Below are 11,991 nucleotides of genomic sequence, written 5' to 3'. Positions count from 1 at the left end.
AGGGTGCAGCGCCAACATTTAGAATACAGTCCACATAGAGATATCTTATTCACTCAAGCTGAAAAATAATATCATTTTGAGACTATTTCATCCAATCATTTCTCATTGAATGATCATTGACCGGTTACTGTAATGCCGTAATACAGGAAGGAGGCTGCTCTCCTCCCTTAATTTAATCTGTGGCAAGACCATATGCTGATTGTGATGGCTGTAAATTTACCCAGGGTTCCATGTGGGGTTGTTTTGCAGTAAAATGCACTTATTCCATGCATATTGGAGTCAGAGCCATAACATTTGTCTATTAAAAGATCCCTTAAGAATTACACCACTGCACCAGCAATGTCCAAATGTATGTACAAGCTGTAAAACCTATGTCTGACTCAGTCATGTGTAGCATTTTCTTTACCTTATAAGATTTTGGTTCTGTATTTGCAGTGTGTTAGGGTATGTTTGTATAAGAGACTGACCCAGGCTACTTCTTCGTGTTACAGGCCTCCATGGTTTGCTCAGGGAAAATCCTGCCGCTTGGTCCAATGAGCGCGTGACTCCGCCCCAGTCACACCTGTACCTGTCATCTGACTACGCCCACCTCACCTCCCCACTCGCATAGAGGACCACACCCACATCTGCACAAACGCCGCCCACATTGACCTTTAATAACCCCACGCCTGGAGGAAGACGAGGATCTACTAATAAACAACAACAAAAACAACAACATTTGCAGACAACAACAATCTTCCAAAACAAAAAAAGACTTCTGTATGAACAACGGCAGTTAAAATGACCTCAACAACATTTTGACACATTTTTTGTTTTCTTTTTTAAATTATTTATTTATTTTTCTACAATGGTGGACCATAGGGACAAGAACTTTTTAGTCTTTGCCCGAGATATATTGACACAGCCCGCACACACACACACTAACACACATTCCCTCTCTCTCTCACACACACACACTCAAACAAATACACACACTTCATCTTATGAACACACCATTTGAAAACAACCACTGTGGAATATCTAAAAAGATTATGAAGAGTTTTAATAACTGTTGTGGTGTATAGACTTGTGCTTTTTCATTTGACTGTTTCATTCATGTTTGAGCTTTGTGATCATTAGTTTATGGAGTGAGAGTTTATCACTAATCCCACCCCTATGTGCTGTGGAACAGAGAGAAAGAGAGAAAGAGAGATTGCCTCAGAGTCTGCAGCCTGGAGCTTGTCTCCGATACTGCAGACGGCAGCTCCATCCAGCTCCCAACAAAAAACCAAGCCCTCTTTTTATTTGTATTCTGAATGTGGCCCAGTTGCTTTTATTGCCCATGCACTGAATTAATTTCATATATTTTGTATTATTCTGTTTTGATTTGGATTAGTCTGTGTTGTCCTGAAATCAGACTAAAGAGCTGATGGATTGACGTCATACTGGTAAGGTGGATCTTGGACGACTTCCATTTAGATCATGTTACAATAGTTTTATAGCACACAGGAAGAAGGAAAGGGTTTCTGCACTAAAGACCAAAATAAAAACTAATTTTAAAACTTGACCTCAGAGTCTTTTTTCAGCACATATTCCATTTTTCCTGTGAAAGAAAAAAACTTTTGGGGAGAGAAAGAAAAGTTAGAGCTTGAGTTAATACTATAATATGGTACTGTGACCTAATTCAATTGGATAACATTTGTAGTGAATTCATTTTTTTGGTTTGCTGTTTGGGCGAAATTTGCATATTAGCTACTTCGTGACATTTATTAAATATTGCATGTCTCTGTAAATATATCTTTTTTTCGTATTAACAAACAACAATTCGTATTCACACACGAGGTCACGTTACAGTTTTGGTCGATATAGAACGATATAAGACGACCATTTCTTATTGATTGAGGCTGACAGGAATGATGGATGACCTACCGGGCTTCAAAACATACTGAGATAGGCTACTGTGAATTCCAAAGCCACTCTGTCGTTTTATCAGGACACTATTTAAAAAGAACAACAGGCATATGCCACAAAAATAACCGTGGAAGCAACGATAATTTAATATATTTTCAAATAAATTGGTATGATGTCACTCCTCCGGCAAAAAGGGGAAAAAATATTTGAAGCTGGGTCTTGTAGCCTAAAACAAAACGTGGATTGAGAAACATTCGTTCATATATGGATTTATTATGAGACTCGTTGATATTGCTGTATTTTTCAAGGATATATTCGTTTGACTAGTTTGCTGTCTGTATTGCAGGGTGTGAGGTGGACTGAGAAAAAATGCTGTGGGCTGCTTGGATCATTTATCAATGTCAGCCAGTGTGCCGATCTTGTGTGCTGCTGTATTGATGAGGAGAATTACATAAGCAAGAGAGCAGAGACTCATGGGCAAATGGTAAATGTGCTATTATGAGTTAGGCATACAAGTTAGGCCTATTCATTTTTATTCATATATATGTATTATATTTTATCTTTAACTTCTTCTTCTTATTATTATTATTGTTATTGTGTTATTTGATCGGCATCTAATTATTTCAGTAGTTTTTTAGATATTTCTCTTATTAGAGGCATAATCTGTAATAATCATGCCTTTTGAAACGGTTGCTATTTTTAGATTTAGCCTATATTTTTATCTCTCACCGAATAGAAATTCCTCCACATCAGTGAATATTTTAGATAACTAATCAAAGATACCATTGGTTTTCTAAGATTAAATGTAGGATTGCATTTAAGAGCTTTTTGCGTTTTAAAATCAAATTAATTTCAATATTCTAGCTCTGATAACTGCATGCGAAAAAAAAAATACCTAAAAAGAAAACAGGGAACTTGTTTTCTCGAAATTATTTTGGTGTCATTAAACCTGCGTCGAACATCGTGCGTCGCACCATCATTGATCAGTTGATGGCAATACTTTTTCTGTCAAATATGAAATCTGATAGTCAAAAGAGCAGCTTGTAAGTCAAACATTATGGATAACGTATATTGATTTAAATGTATATGTCAATTAAATGGACGTATAAAAACGACAACCATTTCAGACCAATGGCCTTAGACTAGTGGTTTAATCCATGATATGGAAATGTATTTATTTGTTAGGCTATTTAATTCGTAATTTTATAGCTGTAAATGAACTTGATATAGGCCTAATTAAATTATAAAAATAAAAAAACAAGTTCAATAATTGCCTTCTTTATAGTCGTGTTATTTACATTCTTATAAACCAAACCTGCTTCTACAACAACAAAAAGTTTGGACTGTTGAATATTCCAAGACATTCATTATTAAAATTGGAGATGATCATGAGTTCAAAACCACAACAGAAAAATAGAGAAATATAAATTTACAGTCGGCATACAAGCTAAACCCATTGTGATACATCCTCTGCATAGGTCTAGATACCCCATGCATTTTCCACATGTACTGTACATAAAAGCAAAGAGCATACTAAAACGCATGCAGCCTTCGCCGATGTAGATAAATGCGTTTTGAAGGGTGCCGGAAACAAGCGCCTATCCACATGAAATATGGGTCATTCCTCCCGCAGAAAGCAGCATCACGTGGGAGAGAACTCTTATTTTCAGAACACATCCATTCTCTGGCGCATGGAATACTGCCAACTCTTCTGTTCCGCTAAATGGAAAGTACCTGCGCCTCTACAACCGAAATAAGTAAATAATGAATGAATTCTAATAGGCCAGATGTCCAGTTAATTTCTACAATATAGATACATTGACAAAGATTTACGAGAAGATAGATGCATGGTAAAATCTGGAAAACAGTCGCTCAGAAAATGAACACCATGTTTCTCTGTTCACTGTGTTTTCTCCAACAAGTTTGCACGTGCAGAACAACATTGAACAGCGAACAGTAGGTGCACGCTCTGTTCAACATGTTCTGCACGCTATAGCCATGCTCTTACAGCGACTGTGCCCTCTGAAATGGCTCTAAATGTTTTTATTCCAAATCACCAAATGTAATTTCTAATCTGAGGATCTCGCTCCCTCTATTACCCTTTTTGCCAAACACACACGCACACGTCCCCCTCTCTCTCTCCTCAATCAATGAATGGAGGGATGGTTGGAGGGTGATGCGGGTGGTTTTGCTTCACAAAATCGTATCCTACTCACCTAACTCATCTGTTCAGTCATGTCTTCATCCTGTCAAGGCAGCAGGCCAGGCACACATGTCCCAGATACAGACTGACATCACCCAGAACAGGCTGGGGAGGTCTCCAGGCTCAGGCCCTGTACCGGTAGTCCTACAGCCTGGAAGATGCTGTAAGAATCTAGCCTCTGGCAGGAAATGTGGTATTATCCACAGGGGGTCAACAAGTTTACTGCGGTGACATGTAAACTATAGAAAACAGTGCTCAGGGTTAGGGGTTATAAAATTAACTGGTTTGTGACCAAAAAAATATGATGGTTCTGTTTTTTCTTCTAAGTTGGAGACACTGTCATCCACCTAAAATACCCTAAAAATAGGTCACATTTTTATGGCAGGATATTTCAATAGATGACAGTATTTATTAATGGTTTATTGATTGACGTATTGATTTGAGCAGTAATGACAACATTCACGCGCTAATCATACTTGGCTAACACCAGTAGTAAACCTCCTTTTGTTAGATGCATATAATTACTCCGCACCCCCTGGATCATTTCACCGACCCGCTGATCCCAGTTAAGGCAACCCGAGTAATAGCTACAGACCCCTGAATCAACCTTGTCAAACACAATCTCATATGTGTATATCTCCTCTCTCGGAATCTCTGAAGGTTTTCTTTGAGACTCCCTGCAACATGGATAGATGTTCATCCCCCGGTTCAATTCCCTGTCTGGGAACGATTGGGGTTTCAATTTGGGATATTTGGGATAAGGAAAATCAGGTGGGGCAGCAGGAGGACTCTCATCTGTTTTATAGCAATACATGCCAGAGGTCAGGGGTCAAAGTTGAGAGAGGGGCCAGCAAGACAGAAATAGGACAGTTTGGCTTGGATTATTATAGGATGGTGAATGGGGATGATTGATGTGTCATCTCTTCTAAACATTCTCTCTGGTATCGACCTTGATGTGTCATGGCGCTAAGCAGGGAGATACTATTATATCATTCTGTAGTGAATGGTGACCTCATATCTCCAATGAAACACTTTCCCTTCAGAGGAAAGACAGCTTGTAACACTACTGTAATCTCTCAACAGCCATTTTATTTGAGAGAATGGTACTACAGGGACTGAATAGTGATCACAATGGTTACTTGAATGTCCTGTTAATTTCGCTATTCAGTACATGCTGTTAAGTTTTCCACTGGATTGGGAAAAAGGACAGAAGTGAATAATATTGGTATTTTATTAATGTCACATTTTCTGATGAGAACACATTGATTTGCTACCTAACAACAGCGTAGTGTCTCTGATGTCATAAGTGTTTATGTTTATATTGCATTTAGAGTATATGTCTGTTGACATCAGAATCCTTTCCATTTTAAGATGATATTCTAGAATTCCTTTCATCCTGTCCAGCCTCTCCCTCAAGCCCTGTCTTTCTGCGTCTAGGATCTTTGGACATGAGCGTCTTCACTCAGATTAGGGTGAGAGAGAGGAGAAGTCACACAGGCACGCTGGACAGTGATCTAGCAACACTGGACGCTGCTTTGACAATCAAAGTGACAGATGTCGTCCCAGGTTATTCACCTGACAACTTAGTTTCCACTGTTGTCCAGTCTATGTGACAGGCTCTCACACTGTAGCCGGCACATCGGAACCCTACTTCCTTCAGACACATTTACCACCCATTTAATTGTCCTCAGCAGCTCATGATTAGCCTATAAAACTACAATATCTATAAAACTACAATATCTATAAAACTACAATATCTAGCCCTAAATCTTTACTATCGTTTTCGTTTCGAATTAACTTCAGGTATTATCAGGTCTATGTATGTAATTCAATTCTAAGCTTTTAAATGTTTTACGTCTCTGTTGATAATAAAAGTAAACCTATAGTCTGCCCTTTCTGGGGTAATGTTTACCTTCAGTAGTAACACTTGTGATAGTATCAGTGGAGGCTGTTGAGGGGAGGACGGCTCATAATAATGGCTGGAATGGAGTGAATGGAATGGTATCAAAAACATCAATGATGTGGTTTCCATGTGTTTGATACCATTCCATTTACTCCATTCCAGCCATTATTATGAGCCGTCCTCCCCTCAGCAGCCTCCACTGGATAGTATATAATGCTAATGTTAATGTAACAGAAAATAAAATACATTGGTAGCCTAATAACCGAGTCTTATAAAGGTTGAACATAGGTTTAAATGAGCAACCAACGTGTAACGTAATTAATCGCACATGCGGAACAGTCTGAATAGGGTAAAGCATTGACAAATGAGATATTGTATGTCAGCACAAATTAATGAGAAATTAAAGGTCAGAGGTCACAATGGGACCTCAAAACGCACACATGATTTTGATTAGCCGGCCCCTCTGTTTGGCTACAACTGTCACAAGCAGTCAAGTCATTGGGCAACCACTGAGAGGCAGAGAGCTACAGAAGTGAGATTTGTTTAGGCATATTGTCTAAGGCACCATGACGAAAAGACAAATGAATACTACAGGGAAGGACTGTTGTTTTAAAAAGCACATTTAGATATTCAGACGTTAGGCCGCTATAAGGTTTTACTGACCTGGTGAACATGATTTCATACCTATAAGTTCTAGCTTTCAGGTCCTTGCAAATCAAGTGTTACACAATATTTGACTATTAATTAAACTACTAATTAAACGTCCATATGTTCCCAGCATGCATTAGAAGCAAAGACACTCCCACAAAAACACAAACGCACACTCTTGAACTGAGCCAGGACCCCCCCTTCCTGCAGGACAACCTCCCCTCCCCCCACACACAAACACACACACACACACACACACACACACACACACACACACACACACACACACACACACACACACACACACACACACACACACACACACACACACACACACACACAACCCCCTCCACACACACACAACCCCCCCCCCCAAAAAACAGGAGTGAGTGTGAGCACCAGGTGACCTCGCTGAGCTCATCTGGTTCTCCATTACAACGACAAAGTCTGGGTCGGGCCTGACGGATGGCCGGGGCAGACAGAGGTAAAGTGGGGCCTCTACGGGGGAACAGTCAGGGTTGAGACAGAGGACAAGGCTCCAGAGGAGGACTGGGCCATAGTGTATTTATAAACAGGAACTTATCCCTCTTAATCCACAGAGTAGTTCATCGCCACCATCATTTCACTCTGAGAGGATATTGACACTATGAACATGTGTATATGTATAGTGAATTATACAGTAGATTCTTCCATTTTGCCTCAAGTTCATGCTGGTGAGTGGGGCTGTTTCATCTCTACAGTCGTGGCCAAAAGTTTTGAGAATGACACAAATATTAATTTCCACAAAGTTTTCTGCTTCAGTGTCTTTGGATATTTTTGTCAGATGTTACTATGGAATACTGAAGTATAATTACAAGCATTTCATAAGTGTCAAAGGCTTTTATTGACAATTACATGAAGTTGATGCAAAGAGTCAATATTTGCAGTGTTGACTCTTCTTTTTCAAGACCTCTACAATCCACCCTGGCATGCTGTCAGTTAACTTCTGGGCCACATCCTGACTGATGGCAGCCCATTCTTGCATAATCAATGCTGGAGTTTGTCAGAATTTGTGGGTTTTGTTTGTCCATCTGCCTCTTGAGGATTGACCACAAGTTTTCAATGGGATTAAGATCTTAGGAATTTCCTGGCCATGGACCCAAAATATCGATGTTTTGTTCCCCGAGCCACTTAGTTATCACTTTTGTCTTATGGCAAGGTGCTCCATCATGCTGGAAAAGGCATTGTTCGTCACCAAACTGTTCCTGGATGGTTGGGAGAAGTTGCTCTCGGAGGATGTGTTGGTACCATTCTTTATTCATGGCTGTGTTCTTAGGCAAAATTGTGAGTGAGCCCACTCCCTTGGCTGAGAAGCAACCCCACACATGAATGGTCTCAGGATGCTTTACTGTTGGCATGACACAGGACTGATGGTAGCGCTCACCTTGTCTTCTCCGGACAAACTTTTTTCCGGATGTCCCAAACAATCGGAAAGGGGATCCATCAGTGAAGATGACTTTACCCCAGTCCTCAGCAGTCCAATCCCTGTACCTTTTGCAGAATATCAATCTGTCCCTGATGTTTTTCCTGGAGAGAAGTGGCTTCTTTGCTGCCCTTGTTGACACCAGGCCATCCTCCAAAGTCTTCGCCTCACTGTGCATGCAGATGCACACACACCTGCCTGCTGCCATTCCTGAGCAATCTCTGTACTGGTGGTGCTCCAATCCCGCAGCTGAATCAACTTTAGGAGAGGGTCCTGGCGCTTGCTGAACTTTCTTGGGCGCCCTGACGCCTTCTTCACAATTGAACCGCTCTCCTTGAAGTTCTTGATGATCCGATAAATGGTTGATTTAGGTGCAATCTTACTGGCAGCAATATCCTTGCCTGTGAAGCCCTTTTTGTGCAAAGCAATGATGACGGCACGTGTTTCCTTGCAGGTAACCACGATTGACAGAGGAAGAACAACGATTCCAAGCACCACCCTCATTTTGAAGCTTCCAGTCTGTTATTCAAACTCAATCAGCATGACAGAGTAATCTCCAGCCTTGTCCTCGTCAACACTGACACCTGTGTTAACGCTGGTCCTTTTGTGGCGGGGCTGAAATGCAGAGGAAATGTTTTTTGGGGATTCAGTTCATTTGCATGGCAAAGAGGGACTTTGCAATTAATTGCAATTCATCTGATCACTCTTCATAACATTCTGGAGTATATGCAAATTGCCATCATACAAACTGAGGCAGCAGACTTTGTGAAAATTAATATTTGTGTCATTCTCAAAACTTTTGGCCATGACTGTACATTTAACATAGTAAATTATATAGCAGATTCTTCCATTTTGGCTCAAGCTTGAATCATGGATTGTTTGCAGTTTCTGTGATCCTGGATGAGTAGTGCTGTACCTCTGTGTTTGATCTCTTCATCTTCTCTTGGTTACTCTTCTCCAAGACAGAGTCTCTCTGGGAGGGGTCAGGGGTGAACGCCATTCTCAAAAAACATTAGTTCCCCCTCTTTTGGATAGGATGAAATCCCGCGGTGAGAATCTCTCACGACCGTGTCCGTGTGACAAATGCCTCTGCCCTCCACCTGCGATGGGATCTGACAGGGTCATCACAGAGAGGAAACGTGCCCAGACCACTCGCATCACATTAATCTCCACAGGAGCCGACAACACAGAAATGCAGAGCGGTCCTTTTGCCTTTTCACAGAGAGAGCACCATAACAAAACAGGCATTTGTTCCAAAGACATGTTTCTGATATGGTTTAGTTTAAACTTCATTTCTCAATACCCTTTAAAGGTTAAATGTTAATGTTAAAAAAAATTGCGACTTAAAAGTCAAGACTTGGGATGATTGAATTTACATCTTGTTCTACATTTTATTTTCAGATCATGGAAAGTCTTCTTCTTCTTTATGTCTTGGATTTTCTGAACCTTTCGACAAAGACTCTTTATGAATCTAATTACATTTCTCTCATACAGGTTGGCGGAGAAGTGGAATTCTATCCAAGGTCCAGTGTGAGAGTCCACAGCTGCTGAGTGAGAAAATAAAATAAACCATTGGCGTTTATGGGTGTGCCCCAGAGTGCAGGAGCTGTTGATTTGCCCTTGTCAGGTGAGGCCGTTTGATTCTGATTACATCTATCACAGTGAGCCTACTACAATTACTCTCCAAAATAAACATGTCCGCCGATCCACTCGCCACTTGTAAGGATGGCGAGGCTGTTCGATTGTAACCATCGATAACTCATCACACCAATGTCCTGTTGTTACCTGTCCCAGACCTGCTGTTTTCAACTCTCTAGAGACCGCAGGAGTGGTAGAGATACTCTTAATGATCGGCTATGAAAAGCCAACTGACATTCACTCCTGAGGTGCTGACTTGCTGCACCCTCGACAACTACTGTGATTATTATTATTTGACCATGCTGGTCATTTATGAATATTTGAACATCTTGGCCATGTTCTGTTATAATCTCCACCCGGCACAGCCAGAAGAGGACTGGCCACCCCTCATAGCCTGGTTCCTCTCTAGGTTTCTTCCTAGGTTTTGGCCTTTCTAGGGAGTTTTTCCTAGCCACCGTGCTTCTACACCTGCAATGCTTGCTGTTTGGGGTTTTAGGCTGGGTTTCTGTACAGCACTTTGAGATATCAGCTGATGTAAGAAGGGCTATATAAATACATTTGATTTGATTTGTTATGATACTGTTTTACATGTGAGGCAGAGTTAAGATGAAATGCAGGGAAATACACAGACATACACAAGTACAGTACATACATGTATGCATGAACATATGTACAGTACGTACAAACTAACACACACACACTAATCTCTCATGGGCAGAATAATCTGCAGGGACTGCATGGGATGCGTAAGATAACGAGCTGCGGTAGTTCCGGGCCTTAAGGTTTTCGTCACTGGTTAAGGACGTATCAGGACTGGGCAAAGGTGGTGCCTAAACTGGTTTGCTTCACACACACACACACACACACACACACACACACACACACACACACACACACACACACACACACACACACACACACACACACACACACACACACACACACACACACACACACACACACACACACACACACACACACACACCTACAGTGCTTCTAGTGAATGTTATAGTGGGTACACATCTTAATTAAAGTAATCTAAAGATCACAACGAAACATCACATTTCCAAAACGAGACGAGCCCCAGCGTCAGACAGCAGTTGATGAATGAGAGGGGGTTCTGGTTCGGGTCATCCATCATCCAGCCCGGTTCGCCAGACAGCGCAGACGTGACAGGAACGGTCAAATAACATTTAGCACACGGGACCCTGTGTTTGGGGGGAGATTATTACTGTCAGAGCTGTAATGGATTAGCTTGGTTGTTTGGTCCATCGCAGGTCCCAACCAATCGTCTGTTGGGCTGGTTATTAGCATAGCTATCAGAGGTCCAGCCAGGCTGCAGCAGGTTGGTGATTGACAGATGGAGGTGGCCGCCCCGGCAGACATTGAGCCAGACTCGGGCCAAACAGCCAGAAGCCAATTATATGGGGAGAAACAGGGACATTCATCATTCAGTTAGACACCTGTCCAGCCAGCACAAAGGAGAGATAGAGAGAAAGAGAGAGACAGAGAGAGAATGAGAGTGAGAGAAAGAAAGAAAAGAAAGAAAGAAAGGAAGAAAGAAAGAGAGAGGGAGAGAAAGAAAGAAAAGAAAGAAAGAAAAAGAGAGAGAAAGAGAAAGAGAAAGAGAAGGAGAAAGAAAGAGAAGAGAGTGATAGAGAAAGAAAGAGGGTGGGAGAGAGAGAGAGAGAGAGAGAGAGAGAGAGAGAGAGAGAGAGAGAGAGAGAGAGAGAGAGAGAGAGAGAGAGAGAGAGAGAGAGAGAGAGAAAGAAAGAGAGAGAGAGAGAGAGAGAGAGAGAGAGAGAGAGAGAGAGAGAGAGAGAGGGGGGGGGAGGTGCATCCAGGGACTGAGATGATACTCATTAGACTGAACTGGGAGAAATAAAGGAAGACCAGGGTTCACTGAACTGAACACTGAACGGTGAAGATGTAGGTAGAAACCTGGAGAAGCGTGCAGTTCCATAATCTGAAGGTACAAAGAGAAGGGTAAAGCTTGTCTTCCGCCTGGCTGGCATGGATGGATCAGGGGCTGTGGTATTGGCTGTGGAATTGGCTTTTGGCTATACAGTCTCCTTGTATGATGTACTGTTTACTGAAAATATAATTTTCACACGAATGAGCTGAGCTGTAACTACTATGGCAGACCTGGATTTGCTCTAAGATCCGGGGTGTGTCTGTATCCGCGTAGTATGCAGCAACTCCTCCTCAACACCCCGCCGTAAGGTCACGCCTCATCAGCCCCTTAGC

The sequence above is a fragment of the Salvelinus namaycush genome, chromosome 24 (assembly GCF_016432855.1).
Source record: "Salvelinus namaycush isolate Seneca chromosome 24, SaNama_1.0, whole genome shotgun sequence".
NCBI lineage: Eukaryota > Metazoa > Chordata > Actinopteri > Salmoniformes > Salmonidae > Salvelinus > Salvelinus namaycush.
This window is presented reverse-complemented; position numbering follows the sequence as displayed.